Here is a 27,652-nt window from a genome sequence, read left to right as displayed (position 1 = left end):
TGGGAACTATGAACCTACAGCCTGCGAAACGGAGACGCCAAACACAGTAAGTTAAGCAAAATGAGAAGACAGAGAAACACACAGCAGATGAAGGAGCGAGGGAAAAACCAACCAGACCAAACAAATGAAGAGGAAATAGGCAGTCTACCTGAAAAAGAATTCAGGATAATGATAGTAAAGATGATCCAAAACGTTGGAAATAGAATAGAGAAAATGCAAGAAACATTTAACAAGGATCTAGAAGAATGAAAGAGCAAACAAACGATGATGAACAACACAACACATGAAATTAAAAATTCTCTAGAAGGAATCAATAGCAGAATAACTGAGGCAGAAGGACTGATAAGTGACCTGGAAGATAAAATAGAGGAAATAACTACTGCAGAGCAGAATAAAGAAAAAAGAATGAAAAGAATTGAGGACAGTCTCAGAGACCTCTGGGAAAACATTAAACACACCAACATTCGAATTAAAGGGGTCCCAGAAGAAGAAGAGAAGAAGAAAGGGAATGAGAAAATATTTGAAGAGATTATAGTTGAAAACTTCCCTAATATGGGAAAGGAAATAGTCAAGTCCAGGAAGTGCAGAGAGTCCCATACAGGATAAATCCAAGGAGAAACACGTCAAGATACATATTAATCAAACTATCAAAAACTAAATACAAAGGAAAACTATTGAAAGCAGCAAGGAGAAAACAACAAATAACATACAAGGGAATGCCCATAAGGTTAACACCTGATCTTTCAGCAGAAACTCTGCAAGCCAGAAGGGACTGGCAGGACATATTTAAAGTGATGTAAGGGAAAAACCTACAACCAAGATTACTCTACCAGCAAGGATCTCATTCAGATTCGAAGGAAAAATTAAAACCTTTACAGACAAGCAAAAGCTAAGAGAATTCAGCACCACCAAAACAGCTTTACAACAAATGCTAAAGGAACTTCTCTAGGCAGGAAACACAAGAGAAGGAAAAGACCTGCAATAACAAACCCAAAACAGTTAAGAAAACGGTAATAGGAACATACATATCAATAACTACCTTAAATGCAAATGGATTAAACACTCCAACCAAAAGACATACACTGGCTGAATGGATACAAAAACAAGACCCATATATATGCTGTCCACAAGAGACCCACTTCAGACCTCGGGACACATACAGACTGAAAGTGAGGGTATGGAAAAAGATATTCCATGCAAATGGAAATCAAAAGAAAGCTGGAGTAGCAATTCTCATATCAGATAAAATAGACTTTAAAATAAAGACTAGTACAAGAGACAAAGAAGGACACTACATAATGATAAAGGGATCAATCCAAGAAGAAAAAATAGCAATTGTAAATATTTATGCATACAACATAGGAGCACCTCAATACATAAGGCAAATGTTAACAGCCATAAAAGGGGAAATCGACAGTAACACAATCATAGTAGGGGACTTTAACACCCCACTTTCACCAATGGACAGATCATTCAAAATGAAAATAAATAAGGAAACACAAGCTTTAAATGACACATTATACAAGATGGACTTAATTGATATTTATAGGACATTCCACCCAAAAACAACAGAATACAATTTCTTCTCAAGTGCTCATGGAACATTCTCCAGGAGAGATCATATCTTGAGTATGATCTATCTATGAAATTTACCAAATCAATCCTTGGTAAATTTAAGAAAATTGAAATCATATCAAGCATCTTTTCCGACCACAATGCTATGAGACTAAATAGCCATTACAGGAAAAAGTCTGTAAAAAATACAAACACATGGAGAATCTAGGGGTAGGACAGGAATAAAGATGCAGACAGAGAGAATGGACTTGAGGACATGGGGAGGGAAAGGGTAAGCTGGGACGAAGTGAGAGAGTAGCATGGACATATATACACTACCAAATGTAAAATAGCTAGCTAGTGGGAAGCTGCTGCATAGCACAGGGAGGTCAGCTCGGTGCTTTGTGACCACCTAGAGGGGTAGGATAGGGAGGGCGGGAGGGAGGCTCAAGAGGGAGGAGATATGGGGATATATGTATATGTATAACTGATTCACTTTGTTATAAAGCAGAAACTAACAAAAAAAAAAAAAGAAAAGTGGAAACCAAAGTGAGAAAAAAAGAAAAAACAGAGCAGAGGAAATGCAAATGCCATTGAACAAATGTTAATGAAAAGCATGAATCTACTGATTCGGGAAACAATCCATCTCAGAAGAAATTCACCAGTGTTAATAATCTCCTACTTTTTTTAGTTGGGTGGTAAATTCATGGGTGTTCATTGCATTATTATGCTTTTAATATATATGTATGTTAAATATAAAAAAAATAAAAGATTCTACCTTGTTAAAAAAAAAAAAAAAGTTCCAAGACCTTAGGAAGCTCCAGGAAGCTGAAACAGCATCTGCATTACCCTTTCATTTTACAAGTGAAAACACTTAGAAGAATTTCAAATTCTCTCAAACCATATGTCTGGAAGTGGCAAAGCAGAAGCCAGAATCTTTAATTTCAAATCTATACTCTTTCTGCTCACATTCTCAGTGGAGAAACTTCAAGTTTGTGGCTTCTGAAAAATTTTCCCAGAAAGGGACACCTGATATTTTGATGACTACAAAGAACAAAGAGACAAAATAGCAGCAACCAAAAGATCACCATGGAGAGAAGTCCACCCTTACCGCTAATCTTTCCTGCTACAGGCATGTCCTGTCAAAGTTGTTCTTGGTGTATTTAAATGGCATTGATTCTAACCTCCTTCTATTGCCACATGACAATTACCCCATAGCTTAGTGGCTTAAGACAATAGCATTTATTTTTTCAAAGTTTCTTTGGGCCAAGATTCCAGCATGGCTTAGCTGCCTCAGGGTCTCTCTTGAGATTGCAGACAAGGCATGTGAAAGGGCTGCATCATCTGAAGATTGCATGGTCCCGGAGGATTTTTTCACAAAGGCTCACTGATATGCTCCTGGAAGTTGGCAAAAGGCTTCAGTTTCTCCCTACATTGTCCTCTCCACGGACTGCTTGTATGTCATTACAGTATGGTGGCTGACTTCCTCCAGGATGATCACTCCAGGATAGCAAGGCAAGGCAGAATGCATTTAATGACCTACACACATCATCATTTCCTCACTATCCTATTCGTTATATAGGTTGGCCCTACTGAGTGTGGCCAGGGACTCCATAAGGGCATAAAGACCAAGAGGCGAGGATCATAGAGGGCCGCCTTGGAACTTGGCCTCACAACTGTCTTCACTTACACTTTTGCTGTGTCTCCGTTGGGGATATTTGGTTAATTTGGCTAAATGGACTGGTCAATTCAAACCACCAAATTACTAAGCATACTATCATCTTCTAAAGCACTGCTTTTCATTAACATCATATGCATAATAATAGTGCCTAACATAATCATAGCACTATACAATTTATAAACAGTTTTGCAAGCACTATCCTTAAAACTCAACTTTTGGGCTTCCCTGGTGGCGCAGTGGTTGAGAGTCCGCCTGCCGATGCAGGGGACACGGGTTCGTGCCCTGGTCCGGGAAGATCCCACATGCCGTGGAGCGGCTGGACCCGTGAGCCATGGCTGCTGAGCCTGCGCGTCCGGAGCCTGTGCTCCGCAACGGGAGAGGCCACAACAGTGAGAGGCCCGTGTACCACAAAAATAACAAAAAACGGGCCTCCCTGGTGGCGCAGTGGTTGAGAGTCCGCCTGCCGATGCAGGGGATACGGGTTCGTGCCCCGGTCTGGGAGGATCCCATATGCCGCGGAGCGGCTGGGCCCGTGAGCCATGGCCGCTGAGCCTGCGCATCCGGAGCCTGTGCTCCGCAACGGGAGAGGCCACAACAGTGAGAGGCCCGCGTACGGAAAAAAAAAAAAAAAAAAAAAAAAAATAACAAAAAACAAAAAACAACAACTCAACTTTCATTTTATATTCGTATTTTAAATGATTATTTTATTTTAAATGATTTTAGGTTTAAATAAGAGTTTTGAAGATAGTAAAGAGAATTCCCTTCATCCTTTTACCCAGCTTCCCCTAATATTGACGTCGTACATAATTATAGTGCTGTTGTCAAAACTAAGAAATTCACATTGATACACTACAGTTAACTAAACTACAGACTTTATTCATATTTTCCTAGTGTTTCCATTAATGTTCTTTTCCTGTTCTAGAATCCAATCCAGGATACGAGGATACCATTTAGTCACTATATCCTTAGTTTCCTCTTATCTGTGACTATCCCTCAGTCTTTCATGACCTTGACACTTTTAAAGAGTGCTGGTCAAGTCAGGTCATTTGTAGAAGTTCCTCAATTTGGGTTTGTTTGATGTTTTCTCATTATTAGATTGAGATTATGGATATGGGGGAACAGTACCACTAATGTGATGTACCCTTTTCATGATATCAATATGCCTTATTATTACTGGTGATGTGAACTGTGATTTCTTGGTTAAGGTGCTTTCTAGAAGGATTTTCCACTGTAAAGTTAGTTTTTACCCCTTTCCAAATTCTATTCTTAAAAGTGAGTTACTCAGTCCAGCCCTACTTAAATGGGAGGGAAATTAAGCTCCACCTCCTGGAGGGAAGTGTTTCAAAGATTTTGTGAACATAAGTTAAAACCATTACAGTAATTAGTAAACATCTGGGGTGAGATTCTTTGAGGCTATGCAAATATCCTGTTTCTCCTTAAAGGTTTATTCTTTAACAGCCATCAGTGGATCTTGCTTTGTTTAATAATAGTGACTTTCCATTCCTCTCATTCTTTCTACATTTATTAATTGGAATTCTTCTGTTAGGAAGATCTCTCATTTCTCTGCCGTTTAGTTACTTATTCAATCATATATATATATATTCATTCAACATGGGCTCATGGATATTTATTTTATGTTTTGGGTTATAATCTAATAATATCATTATTTATTTTAATGTTCAAATTGTTCCAGGTTTGGCTATTGGAAGCTCTTTCAGGCTGTGGCCAGTGTCCTTTCTGCATGGTCTCCTCACTCCCACTCCCACCCCTGTCTCTTTTTACCTACTTTCTTGTATCACAAAATATTCCAGGCTTATCCTGAAATTTCCCTGCCTCAGCCCTAGGATTATTTCTTTTTCTCCAAGGAGCTCTGGTTCATTCTATTGGAGAATGATATTTAGAAACCAAGACCTGAGCGTTAGTTGTGCTCATTGGTTCTGGGGTGTCACTGCTTCTAGGCTCTCTCTGCAGACAGAGCCAGGAAATGTAAGTGTATATGTTGAACCAGGTTAGCTTTTATTTTTGAGTGTCTTCTATGTGTCATGCACCATACGAGGCATTTTATATCCCTCATTTCATTTTGTCCTCACTGCAACTCTGTGAAGTAGGTTTTATTAACCTTATTTTTACAAGAAAAGTAATAGACTCCAAGTAAATGAGAACAAGGAGGAAAAAGAGCCAAAACTAGAAGTCAGGTTGGTGGACTCCAAATCATATCCCCTTTTCTTTAAATCAGCATAAATAGCTACCTATGTACGCTCCCTTTATATGTCCCTCTTTCAATCTTTCTCTCCTTAATTTTCCTTCCTAGTTTGTTTTCCTCCCCTTATTTCCATCATAGCAATAGAGAAATAAGATGTATATTTAATGAGTTGAGTCTTGATAGTGGAACTACTGTGGCCTTTAAAATATTTTTTTAGCTTAAATTTTTGCTTTCACAAGGATTTGGGTATTTGGATGGGATACACCAAGAGATTTCTTTCACCAAGTGTATAGCATTGCAATTTTTCATTCACCATTTCAACAAATATTATTATTATGATGTACCAGGATCAATTCTAGATGCTGGGATACAATGGTGAACAAAATAGATAAAAAGGTCTATTTTCATGGAGCTCCTCAGCCAGTGTGGAAGAAAAACAAATGAAAAATACAATAAAATAAGTAAATTCTATAGTTTATTTGAAAGTGATATGGAGAAATAAAGCAAGAAAGGGGATGAGAAGATGTTGAATTTTTAAACAGGGTGATGGGCATGGGCTTCTCTGATGAGGTGACAATTGATCAAAGACTTACAGGAGTGAAGTAAGTCAGAAAGAGAAAGACAAATACCATATGCTAACATATATATATGGAATTTAAGAAGAAAAAAAAAAGTCATGAAGAACCTAGGGGTAAGACAGGAATAAAGACACAGATCTACTAGAGAATGGACTTGAGGATATGGGGAGGGGGAAGGGTAAGCTGTGACAAAGCGAAAAAGAGGCATGGACATAAATACACTACCAAGCGTAAGGTAGATAGCTAGTGGGAAGCAGCCGCATAGCACAGGGAGATAAGCTCGGTGCTTTGTGACCGCCTGGAAGGGTGGGATAGGGAGGGTGGGAGGGAGATGCAAGAGGGAGGGGATGTGGGAACATATGTATATGTATAACTGATTCATTTTGTTATAAAGCAGAAACTAACACACCATTGTGAAGCAATTATACTCCAATAAAGATGTAAAAAAAAAAAAGACTTACGGGAGCTGTGAGGTCTACATGCATTTATGGGTAAAGTACATTCCAGGCTTCCAAAAGTCAATTCAAAGGCCCTGAGCCAGAACTGTGCATGTTGTGTTTGAAGAACAAATAGAACGTCACTGTGACTTGAGCCAAATGAGCATAGGACAGCAGTAGAATAGGAGTAGGGTGTTGTGGCATGAAAGCATAGGCCATATAGAACGTTTTAGGCCATTATAAGAGCTTTGGCCTTTCCTCTGAGTGGGATGGGGGACTATAGAATGTTTTGAGCTGAGCAGTGACATTATATGACTTACTTACATTTCAAAAAGACCACTCTGTCTACTGTAGGGAAAGTAGTAGCAACAAAGGCAGAAGCTGGGAGTACAGTTAGAGGGTGGCTCAGTGAGACTCAGTCATGGCTTGGATCTGCATGGAGATGGTGAAAGATTGTCAGATATTAGAGATATTTACAAGTGGAGCCAAGAGAATTTTCTTAGTCATTGCATAAGTAGTATGAAAGAAAGAGAGGAGTCAGTCAGGACTCCCAACATTTTAGTATGAGTGGCTGGAAAGAGGAAGTTGCCATTTCAGTGTGGGAAGAAGTGTAGGGTGTGTGAGATAATAGGAAATATATGTATTGGTCTCTGCCACTGGTTACTGGCACAGAGGTCCTAAAACACTTGTAATTTCCTAAGTGATAAGAACATGAGGAGCACCTTTTGTTCTAACGAGGTGACTCTGAATGGGCTTCTGGATGGCTCCTGGATGGGGGCTGGTAACCAGGAAGACCAAACCATGATTAGAAGCTTGGAATTTTCAGTATCACCCCTGTCCTCCAGAGAGGGGAGAGACACTAGAGGGGTTAAAAATTGATCATGCCTACATGAGGAAGCCTCCATAAGATCCCAATAGTATGAGGTTTGGGGAGCTTCCAGGCATGCACACTAGGAGGGTGACACACCCCCAACTCCATGGCACAGAAGCTCCTGTGCTCAGGATCCTGCCAGACTTTGCCCTAAGTGTCTCTTCATCTGTATCCTTTGTCATATCCTTTAATAAACTGGTAAACAAAAGTAAGTGTTCCCCTGGGTTTTGTGAGCCACTCTGGCAAATTAATCCTACCTGAGGAGGGGGTCATGGGAACCTCCGATGTGCGGCCATTGGGTCAGAAGCACAGGTAATAACCTGGACTGGCGACTGGTGTCTGAGGTGTATGCAGTGGTATGGGGTCTCAGTCGTGTGGGACTGAACACTTAACTTGCAGGACCTGAGGCCATCTGCAGGTTGACAGTGTCAGAATTGAGTTAACTTGTAGGACACTCAGCTGGCATTACAGAGAATTGCTTGTTGTGGGGAAAAAAATTCCACATTTGATGACCAGAAGTGTCAGAAGGGAAGCGTTCTGAGTGAATGGTAAAAGAGACTCAAAGGGAAGAAAGTCGTAGTAGGGAAAAACTGGGTTTTTCCCTACTCAGGAAGGTGGAAAACTGAGTTTTTCTATTTTAGGGTGGAAGATTAGAAGTTCTACTTTGGACATGTTAGATTGTCTATATGTTTGGAATGTTTATATATGATTTGCATGATGTAAGATGAAATGAGGCTGGAGAAGATCTAAGCCTCCAGTAAACTAAGACATCTTCTAAGACTGAGCATAGCACAGAGGATCAGAGCCCTGATCTAGTCTCAGGGAAGCAAAGATATGGCATGGGAAGGCTGGGTTTCTTGGAAAAATAGCAATGTCAAGATCAGGGAATGTTTCCAAAATATTTAGCAGCACTTGAAAATCCACACTGGATTCTTCAACTCTAAATTTATTTGTATCCTAAAAATGTAATTTTTATCTTCCCCCATTTCTGCTGTTTAAAAGAACACTTTTTATTTTTCTAAACAACAGAATTTGATGATAATTTCACATTCATTCTAAACCTACTTTGTTTTGATAAGCATTTGTCTTTTCAGACTGTAAAGGTATACATTTTATCATCTTTTTTCCTATGATCAGCCTCACTGAAAGAATTACCAAAAGAAATTACTTTTTTCAGAAGGTCAGATAAATAGCTACTTAAAGGAGCAAGTACAAAGCAAGATAGAACCTCAGGTATGCACACTGACAATGATTAAAAAAAGGAGAAGGTCTTAAAGGGGAAAAGGAATGAATTTGTCAGAGACTGCTTCGTGAAGGTGTTAGCTTTCAAAGAAGTGACAGCTAACAAAGAAAGGTCCAGGAACAGAATAGGGTCCGTTTACAAGATTGTTTTCCCTGAATGCATGAGAAAAGTTCATATGTGTATTTTCTGAAGGCAAGGCTTTCTCTTTCATTTTCTTTTGCTTTCTATTTTCAAAGCACAATATTTCGAAGAGGCTCTTCCTACTTAACTCTCCTGTGGTTTAAAAATCTAACCTAGACATATGTTGTTAATACTTTTATATGTTAGGAGCCTGGAGGGCAGAAACAATTTTAAACTTAACTTTTTAATTTTGTTTTCCTGACAACACCTTCTTTTCTCAGCCTGAAGAATTTTACAATGCCAAAAGTTATCTTTCCAGATTTAACCAATAACTTGGGTGACATGAAGCAAATGATTGATCACAAACAAAATGATGGAAAACAGAAAAGTGTCCCTATTTATTGACACAAATTTGTATATTCATCATCATATTGAAAAGGCTGATTACATATGAGATAAAAATTAAAATAAATAAAAATAAATAATTTAAAAACAGTACCAAAGGAAAAAAGTTCAATAAGTCAACTATAGCAAGGATGTCCTTCCTCCCCCCAAAAGAACCTAAACGTTTGAGAAGAGGCAACATGTTATCTCCAACAGGGAGGTAGATGCATGAGGATAGTAGTTCAATAAATGCATTTAAATTGAATCATTATTACTCAAATTTTTCAATTAAAAAAAATTAATTTTTAAAAATTTAATTCTGTAGTCTGAAAAAAGATCAACTGTATTTCTCTCATTTGGGAGTATTTTCAGATGACTGTTAAAAGAGTTTTTTTTCTTCTTTTCTTTTTCTTTTTTATTCAACTGCTGGAGAGTAACTAGAAACAAATCTGTTGCTTGGAATAAATGTTCAGTCCATATGTTATCTTTCATGGTAAGTGATGGAAGTGTGAAGTCCCCCTCAATAAATTCTGCTTGAGGTCTTGCTGTCCCTTCCCACCACCATATGTAACACATTTTGAGAGTGTGGAGAATTATTCCTTCATCACTGACTTTGTTGCTTTGCATTTTTCCTCGAGAAACATAAAAATTTCAAAGAGAATCAGTGTTACTAATACGAAGCGTGGACAAACCAACCAAGCTACTCTGAAAGGCACTTGAGAGAAATGATGGGCAATGGAAAAAAAAAAAAAAAAAAAGACAGATGAACAGTAAGCATATTCTCCAATTCTCTGAACAGTGGGAAACAAAAGAATTATTAAGGACTTTGGAGACAAAGAAATCTGGGTTTGTTCCCAGCACCACCATCTACCTAGCAGATCTGGGCAAGTTTCTTAATCTGACTCCAAATTTTCCCATCTGGAGAACAGTGGTATGTGATACCTACTTCACAGTGTTGACGGAAAAATTTAAAGAGATAATCCAAGAAAAGTGACTGGAACATCATAGGTATTTAATAAATATTAGTTTCCTTGTTAACAATAATGAAACATTTTTGTTTATGTTTCAGTGATTTATGAGCATTCAGCCAAGACCATAAGTGTGATCAAGTACATGTTTTATAGCAAAAGATTTACCAGAATTTTTTCTTTCATACTAGAAAGTCAGTCTAAATTGACTTCTCTTGTCAAAACTTTTAGTGTAGCCAGAAGACTTGGGAGTTTGAATACAGACCGATACTTTAGGAGAATTTAACCCCAGGCCAAATGCTTTATGCTGAAAAAACAGTCTTTGATGTTTGAATGGGTCTGAGTGTTGCTCAGAGCCAAATGTGTTGGGTAGGACCCCTTGTGAATTGAAACATCAAAAAAGATTTGCATTAATTCCCTCCAAACAAAACATATAGAGTTTCATGCAGCTCTAATTGAAATGTAATAACTATTTACAGATTTGAGTGCACTATCACTACAGAGTAATTGCTTTTTCACACCAAGCAAGTGGGAGATGAAGTAAATGTGTCTAGAAGGGTTTGGAAGTTCAATAAAATGTTTCCAAAAAACACTGTTTTTAGTGGTGTCTTTCCTGTCTCAAAGTTCAGTCAGAGCCTGACCTCTAGAGAGTCAAGTTACTGCTGGCCTTGGGTATCAGAAGAGACCTTTATGACTCTGGCTTGGGTTCATTAAAGCATGAAACTTCATTATCGCAAAAAGCTGCATTACAAAAGTTACTTATTGTTGGTTTTTCTTATGTTCTGCACAGTACTGGGCTCAACAAATCAGAGGCATCTTGGTTTTTTATGCAAACTAAGTATGTTGGCATCTCTGCAGAGGGCAGAAAGAAAGAATGAAAGGAAAAGTGGTAAACTTGAAAATTCCTAATGAATGCCACTGCAATTCATTCATTGTGAAAATGCTCAAGAATCATTTACAATGGAATAATGACCAGTCTAGCTCAGAGCAACTGAAAATATAGTTTAAAAAATAAATAAGGACAAAACAGTATTTGGGAAATGATTTACTGAACACGATAAGTGAAAAAGTGGTTTCCTCCATCCCCAATCCCAAAGGCTTTAGAATATCTTTATAAGAGGCAAAATAATCAGGGAAAGGGGGAGAGTTCTGCCTTTTGAGAATGTTAGAAAAGTAATACTCCATGAGAGAAGGAATCTAGCTTTTTTGGGAGCTTATATAACAATCTCATGAGGCCTGTATTATTTCCTCCGTTTTAAAGATAGGGAATCTAAAGCTCTGGGAAGTTAATTATTTTCCACATAGAGAAAAAATTGCAAAATACAAACTCAAATCCAATTCATGTTTTTTCCAAAGCCAGTGCTTTTTCCGGAATAACAAATGGTCAATTTCAAAATTAAAAAAGTGTATCTATCATAGGTTCAAAGAAAAACCACATTTTGATATAAAGGTCTGATGTGAAGTTTAATTATTTTCATGCATTATATGCTACTACTCAGAAAGTTAAAAAATGGAAGCATGATTGAAATAAAGTTACTAGACCTTGGGTTCTTACTCTAAAAGATGGGATATATAATGTAAATTTTCCCAGGGGTAGTGTGAAGGATAAGTTAAAAACAATACCTACAGGGTGGTTCAGAAATATTAGTGCCTTTTATGTTGAAAACTTAGTGGTAACTGAAATCACCTTGTCCCATCACCTAATAGTGAGCAGACTTGAGGTAGAATGCCAGTTCCACTTGTGCAAAAATGGGCAAGAACACTTGCTTTTCTAAAACCTCAGTTTCTATGTTGGTAAAGTGGAATCATAATAGTGCGTATCTCACACAATGAGAAAATGCATGTAAAGGGTATAATGCAGCAGTTAGCACACAGTAAGCACCCATTAATTATTTTTTATTAATACATCAACTCCAGAAATATTGATACCTAACAGCTCAGAGCGCAATAATATTTTTCGCAAATAAAGAGTCTTCTCCTAAATTATTCTAGTTCTTTGCTGATACATCTCACACCAATATTTTAAGAACTTCTCTTTTGAAAGGTATAAATATTGGCAAGGTACTTTTATGATGACCTTAACAGATTGGAGGGTTACAATATACTCTGTGTGAGATGGTACCTTTTCTAGAACAATGTCATTTTTCACAAAAAGTACAAAAAAGTCTTAAGAATTTCCATGTTAATTTCCTTCATCACCATATTTAAGGTTTTCATATTGCCTCCTTTAACATGAACTACACACTGTATGTGTTCAAATTCTACCTGCCAACATGCACAATAAATAGAAAATACTAGGGCAGTTGTGTTGTGGTTGGCAAAGTACTGTCTATCACCCAAGATGTCCATTTCCTCCAAATATATTACCTTACATGACGCTTTGCTGATGTGATTAAATTAAGGATCTTGCAATGGGAAGATTATCCTGGATTATCTGGGTAGGTCCAATGTAATCACAAGAGTTGTTTATAAGAGTGAGGTGAGGGATCAGAGTCAGAAAAGGAGATGTGGTGAGGGAAGTAGAGTCAGAAGGACAACATTGCTGGAAAGAACCATGAGCCAAAACATGGAGGTAGTTTCTAGAAGCTGTAAAAGGCAAGGAACGGATTCTTCTCCAGAGTCTCCAGAATAAACACAGACCTCCTGACACCTTGCTTTCAGCCTATAAGATCCATTTTTGAACTTCTGACCTCCAGAAATATAAGAAAATAAACTTGTGTTGTTTTAATTCACTAAGTTTCTGGTAATTTGTTACAGCAGCAACAGGAAACTAATACAGGTGTCTTTTTCATATTTAGTACCTATTATATTAGAGAACTGGAAAGTTATTATTAAGAAAAAAACATTTTGTCAAAAATATATTGTCAAATATCAAACCTCTCTCTATATATATATATTTGTCAAGAGGTATATGCCATAATAAAATTGCTTTACATGTTATTTTACTTTAGAGAACTGTGTATGAAACTGTGTGTACAATTATCTTAGAAAAAAATGAAATGGGAATATACATGATAGCATTACTCAAGCTTTAAATAAAAGTTTCTCCTTTTATCTTTATAAAAATCTTTACTGTGGGCTGTTCAAGAACCTTGACCACAATCTAAATATACTTGAGAAGCTGAGTTCACATATTTTTAAAGGAAAGTCTTTTCCTACAGAATTTTCTGTAGATTTAGAGTTCTGCTACCCTATGATATATTTTGTTTGTCAGCCTTCATTCAAATATAAGGTTTCAGTGCATGAGAGGAGACTTGAAAGAATTAGAGGATTGTATTTATTCTTTTTATTCTTTAGATGAGTGTCTAAAACTGGTACATGGAGAATTTTAAATTTAATTTTTCTAAAGAAGTTACTAAAAACAAGTATAAATGGATTTGTTTCATATTTTCTTTTCTTATGGTGATTATGGTTATAATAAACTTTAGAGGGCTTAACAAAATGGATTTAAATTGGCAAATCAATTGGTTTCATAAGTTGGATAAAATGAAGTCTAGAGAATAAAATTTTTTTCTCCTATTGTTATTGGTGAAATGACCATTGAAACGTGCCAGGTCTGTACGTTTGATTCCATTGTTCTTGCTATTATGTCAGCTGACCTCAGGCTAGTCATTGAAGTTGTTGTTCCTCTACTGTTACCTCAAACGAAACATAAGGAGGATATCAAATTGCTTATAAAAACAGCTGTAAAGGACTTGCTAAAATATCCCATGCATGTAAATTGCTCCATAGACTATATAACATACCCACAGAAGCTAATGAAATTAACAATGAGTTGTCATTAACTATGTGTCCTCAACATATGTTCTTATTGGCCCATAGAAGAAGAATGATGAATGGTCATAGCAGGGTTTTCAAATCTTTAAATTTTAAAACAAATTCTTCAAAACGGTAAGTCCTAAAACCAACTCCAACACTGATTTACCTATTTAATTTCAGATAAATGTTATGGGAAGATCCAAATAAGTATGCTTCATAGTCGTAAAATTCAGAGGTTCATAGAAAGTTAAAACTGGAATAGATCTTAGATATTATTTAGTCCAGCCCTCTAAATTTACTGCCTGAGACAGATGCCTAGATATTCTCGGTTATCCAATTAGGTGGGAGAAGGACTGAAATTAAAACTCAGTTTAAAGATTTATGAAGTGCAAATTTCACTACTTCTCTTCATGAGGGTTTCCAGCAACTGTTTGGCCCAAAACATTACCACTCATCCCACTAGTATAAAACTCAATTCTTGTAGAGTTGTGAAAGTTGTTGGTTGCTTATAAGTTCCTTATTGAATGGCAAACACTGCTAGCAAGGAATGCTATAATTAACCTCCATTCCCCTCATGTTTGAGCCACCAGACAGCACCTACTCAGGGGTATACTATCACATAGTTAGGCTGGGGCTGGACAATGACCAAGAATATAGTTATGTCAAGGGAAGAGGCTGGAGAGTGAGGAAGGTAAGAGAGACGCAGTGACCTAAAGGATAACCCCATTGTTATCCTTTCCTCAAATGCCAACAACTTCCTCTAACTTTTGCTATTAAACGATGAGGAATTCAAGATCAAGAATCAAGGCTTGGGATTTCCCTGGTGGTCCAGTGGTAAAGAATCCACCTTCCAATGCAGGAGATGCGGGTTTGATCCCTGGTCAGGAAGCTAAGATCCCACAGGCCGCGGGGCAAATAAGCACCAGCACTACAACTACTGAGCTCACGTGCCTCAACGAGAGAGCCCATGTGCCACAAACTACAGAGCCCACGTGCCCTGGAGCCCGTATGCCATAACTAGAGAGAGAAAACCCGCATGCCACAACTAGAGAGAAGCCCGCGAGCCTCAACGACCCAATGCAGACAAAAAAAAAAAAAAAAAGAATCAAGTCTTATTTACTTTTTTCTTACTTTCCTTCTTCACATTCTACATGTTAAACTCGTAGAAAATTTTATTTGTTAAATGAATGAATGATTACAGCTCCCCTCTACAAAGTGCACCAGATCATCCATGTCTAAATCCGAGCTCTGAAAGATAACTCATTATTCATAATAGCCAAGGTGTGGAAACAACCTTAGTGTTTATTGACAGGTGAATGGATAAAGAGAATGTGGTATATTTGTACAATGGAATATTATTTAGCCTTAAAAAAAGAATAAAATCCTGTCCTTTGAGACAACATGGATGAACTTGGCATTATGCTAACTGAAATAAGCCAAACAGAGAAAGATAAATACTGTATGGTATCAATTATAATGCTTGGGGGTGAGGGAACTAGAGAGAGGTTGGTAAAAAGGCACACATTTTCAGTTATAAGATGAATGAGGTCTGAGGATCTAATTACAACACGCTGACTAAAGTTGATACTGTATAATTGAAATTTTCTGAGAGTAGAAATAAAATGTTCTTACTAAAAAAAAGATAAATATATGAGATGATGAGTGTGTTAATTAACTTGATGGGGAGAATTCTTTCACAATATTATATTAAATCATCATGTTGCACACTTTACAAAAAGAATTCAATTATATATTAAACAGAAAGTCTCAGAGATTTAAGAATATTTATTTTAAAATATTTCCATCATGCTTCCTGCCAAACATAAAATGTGATTCAAAAGCCAAGATAAATAAAGAATAAATAAAAGATGCTTACTAGCTGTGCAACTTATTATTAACCCCTGTGCCATGATTTCCACATTTGTAACAAGGGGCTCGTAACAATATTTATATTTAAGGTTGTTTTGAGGATTAAATAAATTGGTACTTGTAAAATGCCTAAGCATTGCTTAGCATATAGGAAGTGCTCAATAAAGATCACTATTATTGGTGGTTCTCTAATGGGGAAGGGGGTTGAGTTTGCCCCTCAGAGGACCTTGGTCATTGTCTGGAGGTGGTTCTGTTTGTCACAACTGGGGGAATGCTACTGGAATCTAGTGAGCAGAGGCCAGACGCACTGCTGAACACCCTTTCATGCACAGGGAAGCCCACAACAAAGAAGTAGACCGGAATGTCATTAATGCTACAGCAAAACAACTAAACTCTGACTACTACTACGTCTGCTACCATTGCTACCGGTACTCTCCCTCCTCCTCCTGAGCACTGTAATGTACGTATAGTCTTTCCCCTTCCATTATTGCTGTTGTTGTCGGTTTTTCATGTGTCTATTTTTATTTATTTGTAATTCCTTCTCAGATAATTATCAAAGCAATTCTCTGGAGTAAGGGGAATTTAATCAATGTCTACTACTTTAATATAAAAATCTCTTCCTATGGAGAACATGTTTATTAAACTAATCTTCAATTCAGAACAAGGCAAAGTCAATTGTGTTAAGAATACCACCAAAGCTGGTCGGAATCTTAGGTATTAAAAACAAAAGTGCTATTCAATGGCCAATTCAGCATGAACATTCCCAAGGGTCAGGGACCCCATATTTTTAAACAGAAGCAAACATGTTCACTGGCTGGTGGATTAAAGATGATTTATTTGTGTAAAACTCAACTTCTTTGAAGTTATTAATACCACTGATGTTCTAAATATGAGGTTATAAGTTTTTTTTCTAATTTTTGAGTTCAGCTTGTGTATTTGTCTGCTCTGGCGCCATAACAAAATTCGACAGACTGAGGGGCTTAAACAACAGAAATTAATTTTGTCACAGTCCTGGAGGCTAGAAGTCCAAGATCAAAGTGTTGTTAGGGTTGGTTTGTGTTGAGAACTCTCTTCCTGACTTCCTAATGTGTCTTCACATGGCCTTTCCTCTTAGAAGGACACAAGTCCTATTGGATTAGGGCCCCACCCTTATGATTTCATTTAACCTTAATTACCTCCTTAGAGGCCCTATCTCTAAATACAGTCACACTGAGAGTTAGGGCTCCTGCATGAATTTTGGAGGGTCACAATTCAGTCTATAACAAGCATGCTCAAGGGATGAAAATAGAAAGATAGATGAAAGCAGGGAGTGAGAGAAGAAAATTGTATTCTACTCCATTCTAATCGCTTTCTCTCTTTGGGACTAATTAGAGCTGGGAATGTTATTGGAAAGCTGTTTTAAATTTTGTATGTTGTAGTTAATTAACTCTGGAGGAAATTCTTTAGGTTTACTTTTCTGTGCATAGTGTTATTCTTTTCTATTAGTCTGACAGTTAGACATGCAGAGAAAAATGCTCACATTTAAAAATATGCGCAAATATATACCATACCTACATTTTTTCTTCGCAGAACATTGTTCATGTTATTAAGAAAAATGCATGTGAAGAAGTTTCTAGTATTTTGAAAGTCTAACACTTATTCTAAGTATATTTTGAAAAAAGCAGCATTCACTACATAGTTTTGACATTTATGTCCTTAGCAAAACAAAGAATCTTAACTGAATTCCTATGATCTGTTACTAGGAAAAAATATGTTAGGCTTTGAATGTGACTTTGGATAATCCTAAGAAATATTTTAAGTATGTAAAAGTTTAAAGTCCAGTTTCCTCTGATGTACTAACTTGTTGAAAAATATCAGGTCATTTTTTTGCTTTCTAACTAGGTTACCAAAATTTCTGCCTTCATCTTTCTTCCCCCATCTTGCCTTCCTCCCATTCTTAGTAGGATAAAGGTCTGCATTATCTGGATTTGGAAATACTCTAGAGAAAAAATTCTTTACTATAAATCATGGAAGAAAAGCTCTATACTATGTGATTCATGACAACATTATGGGAAGTCCCTCTTTCAAGCCTGAGGATTATCTCTTCAGTATGATCCTTCATGATCTTTCATGGGTGATGGCAAAATCTTTGTAATGAACAAGATTCTCTTGGATACAATTCCACTGTTGCCTCCCTACCCCCACCCCCCTTAGTTAATTCTCCACTGAGACATTTTCTCAAAGAGTAATTCAGATAAACACCTCCCCATGCCTACAACTCTTCAAAAGGTTTAGAACAAGATCCAAACTCTCATCGTTATACGGTGCTTCCTTTAAGTCATGTTGGCCTTGACACAACTCTCATCTTTCCTGACAGTTGTTCCCTGACCACCTTGGTTAAAGTAGCACCCCAACCCCCATCAAGCCAATCTCTAATTCTTGCCCTATTTTATTTTTCTTTGTAGAACATGCCTTTCTTGAAAATCTATATATACATTTATTCTATTTTCTGTGTGTATTATCATATTGTCATTTTTACCCCATTATAATCTTAGGTCCATTAGGGTAGAGCTTTTCATCTGTCACGTACATCATTTTACCTGTATGCATGGTTCAGCACTGGCATATAGGAGGTGCTTGCATTAGTTTTTTTTTTATCCCTATGCAACAAAGAGCCACAGGCAAATTGCAATAGATATTAAAACAACTCAAATTTATTACCTCAGGGTTTTGAAGGTCAGAAGTCCAGGCCTGGCTAAGATAGATTCTCTCCTTAGGCCTTCATCAGGCTGGAATCAAGCTATCACCTAGACTGTGTTATTTTCTGAAGCTGGGGATCTTTTTACAAATTTACTTGACTATTGGCAGAATTAAGTTTGATGTTGTTCTAGCACTGAGACCCCCGGTTTTTACCTGGCTGTTGAACAGGGGCTGCTCTCAGCTCCTAGAGGGCCTACACAGTTCCTTGCCCCATGGCCTTTTCTATTGGACCTGTCATACTTTGAACTTCTCTGACTTCTTCTGTTGCTGACCACCATCCCCTGATTAGGTCAGACCCCCCCCACACACACACAATGGGAGAGTATTATGCAGGTTGTGCACCCCAGGAGGTGGGTATCTTGGGGGTTATATACTCAATAAATTCTGAATTTATAAAGTGGTGCCACTCCACATTTGCAACAAATTTCTGAAATCACAAAAGTGAAGACATTAAAGAAGTATTTAATTAGTTTGTACTAAGAAGCATTGTTTGTTGTGGTTCCTTTGTTTTAATCAAAAGCCATATATATCTTCCCATAAGTAAATTTTGAGCAGCCATCTTTGTTAGACTCATGAATGACTAACCAGAATTTGGTCACCAGTGTATAAACATGTTTGTTCATACCTAACTAGCCTTCAATTAGAAAATTGAAAATGTTTCTCCTCTTTTTTTTTTTTTTTCTTTTTTTTTTTTTGTGGTATGCGGGCCTCTCACTGTTGTGGCCTCTCCCGTTGCGGAGCACAGGCTCCGGATGCGCAGGCCCAGCGGCCATGGCTCACGGGCCCAGCCGCTCCGCGGCATATGGGATCCTCCCAGACCGGGGCACGAACCCGTATCCCCTGCATCGGCAGGCGGACTCTCAACCACTGTGCCACCAGGGAGGCCCAATGTTTCTCCTCTTAAACTACTTTCTTAATCCAATGCTTATTTTATCTTTTCCTTCCAATGGTTTGTGGTTTGCTGATGAGAATTTAGAAGATATTAAATAGGTTGTCATCTTCTTGACATTTTGTTTTATCCTTTATCTAATGTTTTTCTCCAAAATATATTTTAAAAAAAACCTTTATTCCTAGTATTGATTATGAATGTGTCTTTATCATGATAGATAGTAAATAGGAAAGAGCAGGGTCTTTGGTCTTATCAGTCTCTGAATTTTGACTTCATTCTTTATATGTTGTACCATCATGAGGAATGTATCTTTCTTCCACCTCAGTTAGCCTGTCAATAAAATGTGGATAATAATATTTAACTCAAAAGACTGGTGTAAAGAGTAAAGAAATAAATTGTCTGTAAAAGCGACACACAGTAGACATTCAGTGAAAGTGAGATTGTCTTTCACAGGTAGAAAATATACATATGGGTAATATTTCCCTAAATACTTGTTTAAAAAGCAGATTTCCATGCTTTTCCCCAGACCTACTAGGTTAGATACTCTAGAACAAGGATCCAGGAATTTACATTTTAAACAAATACCTCAAGTCATCAGTAGTGCACTAATGTCTGAAAACCGAAGATAGGGAATTACATAAAGAATTCATTAGAGAGAAATTTAATATATTTAAATTTTTGAAAAATAATTTTCTGCTTTTAAAGATATAATAATTACATAAAAGGTCAAGCATACTTCCTGTTTTGTTAAATTCTGTGTATTCTATGTCAGCTCATATTGTATTGAAATATGTATTGCATAGTTTAAGAATCTTATTTTTGCTTTTTCTCCTGATATGTTGCAAACTGAAATTACTTTATCCCTCCCACCCTCCAATGCCTTAGAGTCCTATCTTTGTTTTCAAAGAACAATATTCAAGAAGGCAAATAATATTCACATTTTGATTCTTCATTTTCACATCATAAATATAGGCTTATTGCTATATATGTTTGGTCTTTCAATTAGAAGCAAAACGGCGATGTTCACAAACCAGTATGTCTTACAGAAATATTTTTGGAACAAAAAATCAAGATGTGGTTAAAAATAGATGGAGACACTGGGAGAGAATATTTGACTATTTAAAACCAGTGTATCCTGGAAAATCAGCCACAATCCTGAGGTTCACTAAATGTCCACATGCCTAATTACACTCTTGGATAAAGGTAAAGCTTTTAGTTTTCTCTTTTAGGGTTTCACGTTTCAACTGTTATCAGTTAAATTCAGAAAATTGTCTCCCTTCTCTTCAGGAACCCCACCCCCACCCGACCTTGAACTATCTCTAGTTCTTATTTTTGATTAGAACCATATGCAGTGACAGTCTTTACTGGGATGGAAGCAGATCACTGCAGTGCAGCATAACTGAAGCTCGTAAAGAGCTTTATTGCCATCGCCCTTTGAAACTGGAAGAGAATGTGTCCCGTCTTCCCACTGTGTCTCATCAGCCCAGCAAATTATATCTTTTCCCCTTATGAGGAGCTGTATCACCCCCAGATGTGTTTCTAAAGCACAATTTGAAGATAATGAGACAAATACTGGACACAACATGCTTCTGACGGAGGCCACTTGTTGAAGAGAATTAATTTGGCCAGAGGCTGCAGCCTTGGTTTAGCTTCCCTCCCTTCGTGACCTGGATCATCGGGCCTCTCAGAGTTAGGAAATGCCAATACACAGATCAAAAATTATATTCCAAAATGAAAACAGCCATTTTAGAGCTTTGAGTGGCATGTGGCTTTGCTCATGAATGGCAGAACTGAGGGAGGCTAGTTATCAATACTTATGCAGGTTAGAGTGTTCACATGCTTGCTGAAGGTTCAGATTTAAACTCTCTCACTCTTCACTGTCCCCTACACAAAGGATTGCTTCTTTGTAGTTTTAAATAACTAAAGGACTTCATACATTTCTTTAGATGCTGCAATTTTACATTTCACATTTTGTTGTGATATTAAAAAAAAATCTTGCCTGGTAACAAATATGACAAAAGGTATGTAAAAAGCTCATACAAATAATAAAAATAACCTAAATTCATCACAGAAGGATAGAAAGCATGTAAAACTGCCTTAATGGTTATTATATGCCAGGCTCTCTACCGAGAATACAGACCTTGGAGAAAGAATTTCTGGATTCAAATTCTAGCTCTGGCAAGTTACTAGTTGCAGAACTTTACAGAAGTTACTTCAAGTCTCTGGGCCTTAGTTTCTTAAAATGAGTATAAAACCAATTGCTTAGAGCTGCTGTGAAGAGTTAGTACATGTACAGTGCTTAGAATATTGTCTACATATCCTAAGTACTTAAAAAATAACTATTATCATCATTGGTAACTATGCTACTAATAGCTATTATCATTTCTAATAACTCTTAGCATTAATAACTATTTTAATTATTATTAGTGACAACTTATAGTTACTGATAATTATGACTAATGATAATACATCATTTTTATTACTTTAAGCATTATCTTTTCTAATTTCACAAAAATCTTCTTAACTTGATTCATTTCCCTTTATACAGATGCTTTGCCATACAAAGCCCAAAAAGAAAAAAAAATTGCCTGATATTATATGATCAATAATTGGCAGTACTGGACAGAAGTTGTCTAACTCTAAAGTGTGAGGCATTACATGTTTCTACCTCTGAAGGTAGGCACATAATTCAAAAACAAATTTAAAAAGGCAACCAGCATTTATTGAGCTTCTTCCCAGTTTTATTAGAGTCTTTCTCCTGTGTTGGGATGGTGCTTCCCCACTGAGCCATCTTGGAGCAGATTTTCACCTGGCTTCTTTTAACATCACTTAATACATGCATATGTGTGGGTGGCAGGGGGGTGGGGTGGGACTGGGGTGAGGGCGAGATTTTCCTTTCAAACCTTCACTACCCCTCCAGCATCACTTTTTGCAATGCAAGTACTTGTGAGCAACCCAGGACACTGAAAATGGTAAGCCAGATAGGATCCAAGCAATGTTCAAAGACAAAGACCCATTCATTCATCCATTCATTACCAAACTGAGTGCCTATTATGTACCAGACAGTGCTCCAGACAAAAGGAACAGCACTGAAAAAGACAAAAAAAAAAAGGTTTTCCCGCTCTCATGGAGCTTACTACTGAATGGAGAAGACAGACAACCATCAAGCAGATGAATATTTTATAAATATTTATTAGTGTAAGAGCTAGATTGTGTGTGATGGAGAAGAACTGCGTGGTTACTTTAAATCTAGTACTAGGAAAGACCCCTTTGAACATTTAAGTTGAGATTTGAATGACAGAAAAAAAGTGGCTATGGAAAGATGAAAGAAAAGTACATTCTGGGAAGAGAGAAGAGTTAGAGAAAATACTCTAACATGGGATGGAGTTGGAATTTTCAAGAAACTGAAAAAAAGAAAAACCAGTATGGCGGAGGCTAGTAGACAAAGAGGACAGAGGTAGGAAATAAGTTCAGAGAAGTAGGTGGGGGCCAGATTAAAGAGAGCTTGATAATCCAGGACAAGATAGTTAGATATTACTGAAGGAATAAAATGATCTGATTTACTTTTTGATTTTTTTTTTTTCAGTTATCCTGGCTGCTATGTGAAATATGGATGGTAGAAGGAGAAGAGGAAAAACAGGTCCCTGGGAAACTAATTAGGAAGTTTTATAGGATTCCAGGTGAGATATGAGGGTGGATTGTGCAGAAGTAATTGTGCTATAAGATGGAGAAAGGGGACATAAGTGGGGATGAGCTTGGGAGTTGGAGCTGATATTTTTACTGAATGCTTGTGTGTCAACATTCAGGGAAAGAGCAGACTCAGGGGAGGCCATAACTCCTAATGATGAGTATTCAAAGTCCACAGTTGAATCTAGGTACCAATGGGAAGGCAGTCAAGGTGGGTCCTGAGCCCAAACACTTTTGATGCCCGTTGGGAGTTTGCAGCATTTCCTCCACAGGGCTGCTGGGATATGAGGGTGGGCAAGACAGTGCTCTCTCCACCTCTGGATGCTGATTTTGGTCCTGTTCATGTGGTCCCAGCAGTTCCTGTTGCCACATCCTGGGCACCACTGACCTCTCCATCCTCAGGCAGATTCTCTTCTGTCTCTCAACCTTCCTGTGAAACCAAATATGTCTCTCTAGTTTTAGGAGAGGTGACTGTTCTCTTACACACTGCACATTCTCCCAAGTCTCTTGCCTAAGCATCCACCCATGTCTCCCATTTCCTAGGCCTAAACTTCAGGCTTCTAAAACACAAGAGCTATACATCTGTTCCCTTTTTGTTTTCTGCTATGTAATTTCCTCCCTTATTGAACATGTTGCTGACCAAATAGAGGGGAGAATTAGAGGGTAGAAGAAAACTCCAATAAAGTACACACACTCACACTACACATACACATACACAAATACACACACATACTCACATCGATATTTCAAAATCTCTATCCCTCTACACTTACCTTATTTAGTCTCAAACGTCACTGCTCCCACTACTCACTAACTGACCTTATGCTTGTCCCTTGGCTTTTGTTTCAGTTTTATCACATATTAACTGAGAATAAATAATTTTCGAATCCTCTTTAGATCCAAGGTAACTATACTTCCATTCTAGATTCTGGGCGGAAACTAACATTCATTTGCTGCCTACAATCTCCCAGGAGTTTCAGGAAAATGGAGTGGGGGATGGTCACCCTAAATTGTATCTCTCACTTAGTTTCAAGGAATTTTGAAAAGAAGATGGATCAAAGTTGCTAGGATTGTATCTGAACTTGTTCACTAGATGTCCTCTAGAAGAGAAGTCATCCTAAGAGTCCAGACACAAAACCTTAGTTGCATGTTGGGAGCTGGGGGCTATTCTCAGAATAGCAGGGGCCGGCCTGGTGGGAGATAGAAACCTACTGGGAGCAGCTCATCTGCCAGTACTAAAGGCAACAACTGAGATTAGAGAAAGAGAGGGACAGAAAGGAAGGCAAGGAAAGGCAAAGGAAGGCAAGTGAAGGGAAAGAACATAGAAGATACATGCAGTAGACTTATACATATTAAACATGTATCATGAAAAAACCATAAGTAGGACTAGATATCATGCAACAGAAGCTGGGGAACACAGTTTGCACTTCTAATCTGTTATTCCAGAAACTGAAGTTTTAAAAGTTTAAGTAATGTTACAAGTTTTACATATGTAACTAGGAAAAGTAGAAAGGTATTAATTCATCATTCAAATATATTTGTTGATCACTATTTTAGACATGTGTTAGGTACCTTTTTAGACATTGAGAATATAGTGATATCAGATAATAACTGCTGCACTAGATGTCTTCTAGAAGAGAAGTTATCCTAAGAGCTGACCTCAGATAATATTGCTGACCTCATAGAACATACATAAGGAGTTAACAAATAAACAAGTAAATACATGGTATATGAGATGATGATAGATGCCGCAAAGAAAAAAATAGAACAGGGTTAGCAGGGTGGGACAAGCCATGCTATTTTCTATCACGGAGGTTCTCAGTGTGAAAGGGACTGATAGGTTTATCAAACCAAAGTGTGAAAAAATGTGGCTGGTGGATACTTGATCCTCCAGTGCCTGAGCATAGCATGTGTTTTTTACATATTTATGATTCCAAAGACAACGTAACCTTTTGATTACAACATTGCCTTATTCATGGTATATTCAACACAACATGTAAAATAATTTAAGTAGTGGATAAGATCAGGAAGAACATTCTCTTCTAAATATTAAACTTCTAAATCATACAATTCTTCCTCCTACTTGAAATGAATTATACTACCAAACATAATACTATAAATAGGGACCAGACCATGAGAGAAAAAATTTCAGAACACAATATCAGAGGTAATCTAGAAATCTGGGATAGGTGATTGAAAGTCAGATAAGAAAGCTTCTATTTGCTCTTTAATCAGAGACATTCTGGTGCCAAAACACTGGTACTGACATTTCATTTTCCCAAACACTAAAGGAGTCTTTTCAAATGTTTTCTTTAAAATAGTTAATTCTGGTTCTAGTTCTTCTTGAACTGATTAAAGAAAATCTTGTTTGAATTTGCTTTAACCTTTCAAGTCAAAATATCAACTGTGTTTTCATCCCAAAAAAAGAAAAGAGAGAAAGTGTATTGCTAGGTTTAGGGAACTGCTCATATCATTGTCTCCTTGACAATTCTTTAAGTTAGAAACCCAAGGAATTTGAGATTTCCTTAGATAAACAATGACCTGATGCTGGAATATTAGCAGGGAAATTGGTAATTGCCAGCCTCAAAAGTTTTGATGAAGTATTTTCTGTATCACTGCCACCCTCACCTGTAATTCAACCCTCTATCACCTTCCGTCCTGGTTACACAAAAGCTGAGACCCAAAGTACACCATATATAGGAATCATATTTAACCATGTTAGACGTGAGAATCTAATTTCCTATAATGAACCTTCTAGTTCCTGCTGTGCCACTCCCTAGCTACAAAATCTTGAATTTATCTTCTCTAGATTATTGTTTCTTCATCTTTAAAAATGTTGTTACATATTTTAAAAATCTCTTTAAGCTCCAGTAGACTTAGGTATTTACACAAACTGTAAGATGTTTTGCAGGTTGCAAAATATTTAACATTTTCTGAGTCAGACAAATATGCATTTGGATCCCAGTTCATCAACTTACTGGTTGGGTTATCTTAGGCTAGTAACTTAGACTGTTTGCATCTCATTTTTTTTCCTTTAAAGCAGAGATTAAAAATAAGACATTCTTTGAATGGTAAATGAGGTAATGCATGGGAGGTACTTAGCTCAATGCCCAGCACTTAAAAATTCAATCAGTGTTCCCTTGTGTTCCCATGTGTCATGATTCATATTTTCCCAAAGATTCCTGATAGAATTTGACCATAACTGCGCTCATCACATTGCCAAATATCGTATGGTTTCTGTTTTATTAGAAAAAAACAGCAATTAGAGGTAGCAGTGGAAGAACAAGCTGTGCCTATATGTCAGTATTTTTAAGTTTAAAACAAACTTCCTCTTTGAATGGAATTGTTAGCTCTACCAGTATTGGCTAGGCATTTGGAAATTTCCTAAAAATATTGTATTTGTTAGCTTTTACTGTGTAACAAACTACTTCTAAACTTAGTGGCAGAAAACAACAATCACTTTATGTAGCTCACAGTTCCCTGGGTGAGCTGGACAGTTTTTCTGGTCTAAGCAGGCTTCTCTGAGCTCTGTTAGGCTGTATAACTACTGTTGAATTTACATGTGTGTGTGTGTGTGTGTGTGTGTGTGTGTGTATAGTACAATTACAAACATATATTCTTCAAATTAGAACATTTCTATTACTTATCCTTTAACTGACATTCTAATCTATGTGGAATTTAATTTGGGAAACTCCACTCATTTGAATCTCTAAGCTTTGTTGATACTATATGTTCCTTCATTTAAACTATTGTTTCTAAATAAAGACAGCACATTGTAAAAATGAAGAAACAGAACTTGAGTTAGCACAGATTAAAATCTTCTTTTCCTATATGGCCACTTTTTATTTGTTCTTAAAATTTAAATCAGTGAAATAGAGGGCAAATTGCCAGGTGTAATATTTTTGGTTGGTAAGTGGAAAATTTAGTTTACAGAAAAAATACTTATTTGTTGCATTTTGTGAATGTTACTGAAAATAATTTTGTCAAATGCGGGGGAAGGTGTTAAACAATTATTGCTCCAGGTGTCAAATATGCTAGGTATACCACTGATTAAAAGCACAATCAAAATGTATTTCTGGGCTTAAGGGCTATAAAATATAGTGAGTCAAATGGACATCAGAATAAGTAATAACAATACTGCACCAGATCTTAGAGATATGTATGCAGCACTCTGTTGAAACAGAGAAAAGACAAAAACATAAATGTTGTTCCTTTAAAATTGTTCCAGACCCATGTATTGAGAGCTTAAAATTCTCAACAAATTTCTTGGAAGGAGGTTGTGAAATAATAGAAAATATATATTTTGGTCTCTGTCCCTAGTTCCCCGTGCAGAGCTCCTAAAACCCTTATAATTTCCCAAGTGATAAGAATATCTGGAGCATCTTTTATTCTAAATTTGGTCTTTTACCCTGGTTCCTGACACAGAGTTCCAAAATCCTTGGAATTTCCTGGGTGATACGAGAATCTTTTGTTCTAATGAGATGACTCTTGGTGGGCTCCCGGATGGGGCTGGTCACCAGAAAGACCAAGCTATGATTAGAAGACTGGAAAGTTTATCTCTGCTCTCCAGAAAGGGTTGAGGGGCCGGAAATAGAGTTTATAATTGATCATGGCTACATGATGAAACTGCCATAAAAAATCCCAATAGTATGGGCTTTGTGTTGCTGAAC

Source organism: Mesoplodon mirus (genome assembly GCF_964341445.2).
Source record: "Mesoplodon mirus genome assembly, chromosome: 11".
In the NCBI taxonomy this organism is placed as follows: Eukaryota; Metazoa; Chordata; class Mammalia; order Artiodactyla; family Ziphiidae; genus Mesoplodon; species Mesoplodon mirus.
Note: the sequence above shows the minus strand (reverse complement) of the source record.